At 33.6% G+C, this 5272-nt stretch overlaps 1 pseudogene; it reads left to right on the top strand.

Annotated features, from left to right (window-relative positions):
* Positions 1–5153: 5153 nt before the first annotated feature.
* LOC111739475 lies at positions 5154–5272 on the top strand (annotated as a pseudogene).

Below are 5272 nucleotides of genomic sequence, written 5' to 3'. Positions count from 1 at the left end.
TAAAAGCAATACATGTTCTTCACAGAAAAATTAGAAGATACAGATGAGCAAAAATATAAAAATAAAAGATAGCCTTGTTTCTATATTCGGATATAACAAGATTTAACACTCTGGTGTATTTCTTTTCACTACTTTTTAGTGCCCAAGTGTTTATTTAGATGTATATATAATTATATAATATATGGGGAGTTTAAAAAAATGGAGTCGTATCCTAAAAATTCTTTTATAATCTACCTTAACACTTACAAGTATAGCATGAAAGCCTTGCTATACCAATGAATGGTCATCTAAAATATCTAAAATAAGAGTTTTTAAATTAAGTCCCATGATGCCTTGGAGTTCTTTGAAAGTGTCTCAGGTGCTGGAGGTCAGGGTAGGTGAGATGATGCGGGTCCAGTGGAGGGCAGGAAGGAAACCAAGCAGATGAAGTCTGCATCTGCCACTCTTACTCAACAGAGATAATCTTTTATTTGTTCAAATATTCACCTCTCATGTAAGATTTCATTTGAAAAGAAATTCCATTGCCAAAAACAATTTTTTAAAAGGAAATCATGGTCTGTAACGTCATTCTTCTTTCTGCTTAATTTCTTTTCAAAATGAAAATTATTTTATTGTTTTATAACTATGAAAGACACACCTACACATTTTTCAAGATTCAAACAATTCAAAAATATAGAAACAAACAATTAAAAGTCATCCACTAATTTCATTACTCTTTATAGACAGTATGGAGTGTATGTGTGTGTTGAAATGTACTGTGCATATATTATGTCCTGTACATTTTCCCTAACACAGCTTACTTTCCAATGTAGTTTGTTAGCCTTTAAATTACATTTGGTAGCATGTATACTTTCATACTTTTATATATTTCTATTGGAGTATATTTATATTATTATTATTTAGAAAGAGCTCTTATATTGGAAGGACATTAATCTTTTGCCATTATAGGCAATCTGTCTTTCCATTCTTTAAATTACATTTTATAATTTTATAATTTATATGATACTTGTAATGCTTTGCCAGAAGCTTTTCCATCTCTTTTTATGTTGAAAAAGATCTCCCTCATCCCTCACTGTCAAAATCACTAAATAGGCTCAGCTGCATTTTTTGTCTTACTGCTCTAAGGTTTCAGGTTTATATAAACATTTTTTATATAAGCAAATAATAATTTAAAGACGCATACTATCTGTATATATGTGGAATTCATCTGGACTTTATTTTAGTAGTGGTTTAAGGAAAGTACTTAGGTTTCTTCTTTTCCAATTAGTTAATAAATTGGCCCAACACGATTGTTGAATAATTCTCTCTTCCCCTCCACTGATCCAAAATACCATCTTAATCATATAATTAATTTTTATATGTACCAAGGTTTATTTCTTGGCTTTCTATTGTGCTTTATTGATCTATATTCCTAGTCTTGGGCCAACACCACACTTTTTGCATTATTGTAGCTCTATAATATGTTTTAATATCCATTTCCTTTTATTTCCTTTAATCACTTTTTCTGTGAACATTTTAAATATGTTTTTAATTTTTATTGGAATGTGACATACATATGAAGAGTGAACATGTCATAAGTGAATGGCCCAGGAAATTTTCACAAACTGACCACATCTGCCTAATTGGCAGCCAAATCAAGTTAGGAAACAATATTACCAGCACCCCAGAAGCACCACCCACCATTCAAACTCTCTTCCAGCTACTGTCCACTTCAAGGGTGACCACTGTCTTGACTTTGATAAAGATTGGTTTTACCTGTGTTTGAACTTTATATAATAAGAATCCTGTTGTCTGCCTATTTATGTCTGTCTTCTTCCATGCAACTTCATGTTTGTGAGATTTATCCATATTGTTGAATATAATTTTAAATTGTTTGTGCCCATTGTTGTATAATATTTCTTTGTGCGAATATACCATGATTTATTTGTTCATTATAGTATTCATAGGTATCTGGGTAATTTCCAAGTTTGGAGCTACTACAAATAATGCAGTTACAAATGTTCTAGTACCATATATGAACATATGTGTACAATTCATTGCTATACATAGACACATATGCGGTTCTATGGTTTGTTTTTGGGAGTGGAATCATTGGGCCATAGACTAAGTACATGTTCAGTGTTTGCAGACACTATATGTACATATGTATACATTGCCAAATTGTTTTTCAGAGTCATTGTATTAATTCACAATTCTAACAGCAATGTATAAGAGTTCCAGTTATCGACACTCTTGTCAACACTTAATATTTTCTATTATGCCTATTTAGCCATTCTGGTGTGATTGGTATTAAAATATGAATTTCCATCTCTATGGTGACTTATGAGGCTGAACACATTTTTATGGCTTTATTGGTCACTTGTATATCCTTTCTAGTTAGCTGTCTCTCCCTGTCTTTTAGCTTTTTATTGAGTTGCTTTAAAAAACTAATTTGCAGGAGTTCTTTATATATATTTAGGATTTGTGTTTATTTTTTTGTGTGTATATTATAAATATCATCTTTTACTCTTTAGGTTGCCTTTTCATTCTTTTAATTGTATTCTTTTGGACATCACTAAAATTTTAATATAAATTAATACGATACTTATTTCTTTTATGTTTAGCATTTCTTGTAACATGTTTAAGAAATCTTTGTCTCCTCCAATATCAAAAACATGTTTTCTTATAAAATATTAATGATTTTAACCTTAACTTTTAGATATATAATTCATCTAAATTGATTTTTGTTTATAATGTTAAGTACAGGGGACAAAATGCACTTTTCCATATGGATATTCAACTGACCCAGAACTGTTTATTAAAATTACTACTTTTTCTGCACTGCATTGGAGGTGTGTGTTGCATGAACGTATACTACGCAGAAATGGGCATTAACAATTTTGTACTATGTTCAACAATATAGATAAATCTCACAAACATAAAGTTGAATGGAAAAAGACACAAAAGGGGCGGGCAGTAGGATTCTTTGCCTGTCATGAATCAGACAACCATGTATGTGTAGGACTGTTGTGATCTCTCTGTTTCATTCATCAGTTTATCTATTCTTATACGAATATCACAATGTCTTAATTATTAAAATTTTAAAATAACTATCTGGTAATATAGGTTCTAGCTTTGTTTTTCTCTAAGATTGCCTTAAAGAAGGCACTGAGTCCTTTTAATTTTTATATAAATATTAGTATCAGATTATCAATTACCACACAAAAACTTGCTGGGATTTTGTTCGAGATTGCTCTTGTCTGTTTTTGATCTTCCAAATGAACTTCGTTTTGTCGAGATTTAAAAAAAAATCTCTAGAGTTCTGATTTGGATTTTATTAATCCTACAGTTTAATTTGTGGTATATTGAATTCTTATTTTTATTATTTCATGGCTGTGAACATTGATTTCTCCACCAGACCATCAGCGACCTTTGGAGAAGTTCTCTGTCACATAATTCTTTCGTTTTACACAAAATTTTATGGCAACCTATAGCTAAATAACATTTAATTAATTTATTTCTTAAGTAGAAATTATAAACTCTTGCAAAATGACCTTATCAAATGTGTTTGTAAAATATTCAGGGTGGATGTTCCTTGGCTTCTGACTTAATTCATTTGAATAAATTATAAAAATATTTATTAATTCATCTAGCAAAGCCACTAGCATAGTCTAGCCTTTAAAAAAAGAAAGCTTCCTTTTCCCTAGGGAGCTTTCAGTCCAATAAAGGCTGTGAACATAAAACCAACTAAAATGTTTCTTAAGTGCTAGAGATTGATAGCTACGGGAAAGATTAACTCTATTGGAGAAACCATAGTGAAGTTGATAAATCCTAATGAAGCTGCCAGTTGATCTGAGTCTTGAAGCATGAATAGGAGTTCTCTACACAGTAGAGTTCAAGAGTGGGGAAGAGGGTAGGGAGAACTCTGAGTGGGAGGAAAAAAAGACATGCAATATGGAAATTTATCGCATGCCTAAGAAGCATGAGTGGTCTAGTATGGTTGAGGCATCAGGTGATGGAATGAGAGAGAGGTGAAGATGAACATGTAGGGTAGGGTCAGACTATAAATGGTTTTTTAATATAGGTCAGCAATGTCGTTTATTATTTAAAATGATTAGTATAAGACAGTGTCATGATCAGATTTGTGTTTGAAAAATATTGCTCTACTAGCACTGAGAAGAGTGTACTATAGTTTGCAGAGGTAGTTAGGAGGGTACAATAGTCCAGGGAGCAGATAATGAGACACTGAAAATCAGATGGTGATTGCAGGTTATTACAGAGGTGAAATCAGTAAGACCTGGTGATTAATTGGGTACATGTAGATGTGGGGAGGGTATCCCAGATGCCTGGGTGAAGCTTATGGGATTTCATGGTGCTAACTAAGCTCCAAAATGTCACTTGGATCACTGGGTCAAATAGAGCACCTATTCTGAAAGTATGCCTGGATGTACCTCTGATTGGCAGCTGTGTGAAAAGGCACAGATAAACGCCTGTGGGGATGTTTTATTCTCTTTTTTAGAATAAGCACATTATGTCATGTGATTTTATTTTTCAGAATTTGTAGGTTCTTTTGTTTTTTGTCCATCTGTCTATTTATTACAGCTTTCTGGGAAGAGAGGAGATAGGTTATTTCAGAAATGCAAACCCAAACCAAAAACATTCCCTCCCCACTGCGGCTCTGATGTTAGATTAGTTTGTCATATCAGTTTGGCAAGGAATCTTACTCATTTAGCACAAACTGCTCATTTTGAAGATGAAGAGGTCAAGCCCAAGAGACGAAAGATAATGTGTTAACCAATAAGTGGGAAAACGAGTGGTGGGAGGTATGGCTAATCATAAGGAATCAGAGACATCTGGACTCTGCCACCTACCGGCTGTGTGATGTGGAGAGGTGATTTAGCTTTTTCTAATCCCCAGTTTACTTGACTGTAAAATGGAGATGTGAGAATTACATACGAAATTTGCATGCTCTTAGGGATGACACATCTGAGTGCTCTGCATGCTACCGACGATGAAGATGAAGATGATGGTGATGATGCTGATGTTAATGATGCTGAAGGTGATGATGGTGATGGTGGTGATGATTGATAATGACGATGCTGATGGTGATGCTGATGTAATTAAAGGAGCACGGGCGTTGGCATCAGAACACCTGAGTTAAAATGTTTATTATAGTCTATAGTCATGACACCCCGAACGTGCCGGATCTCATCTGATCTCAGAAGTTAAGCAGGTTCGGGCCTGGTTAGTATTTGGATGGGAGACCACTTAGGAATACCAGGTGCTGTAGGTA

Source organism: Pteropus vampyrus, unplaced genomic scaffold, assembly GCF_000151845.1.
Source record: "Pteropus vampyrus isolate Shadow unplaced genomic scaffold, Pvam_2.0 Scaffold50, whole genome shotgun sequence".
NCBI lineage: Eukaryota > Metazoa > Chordata > Mammalia > Chiroptera > Pteropodidae > Pteropus > Pteropus vampyrus.
The sequence above is the reverse complement of the archived record's forward strand: the minus strand, read 5'-3'. Positions and strand labels throughout refer to the sequence as shown.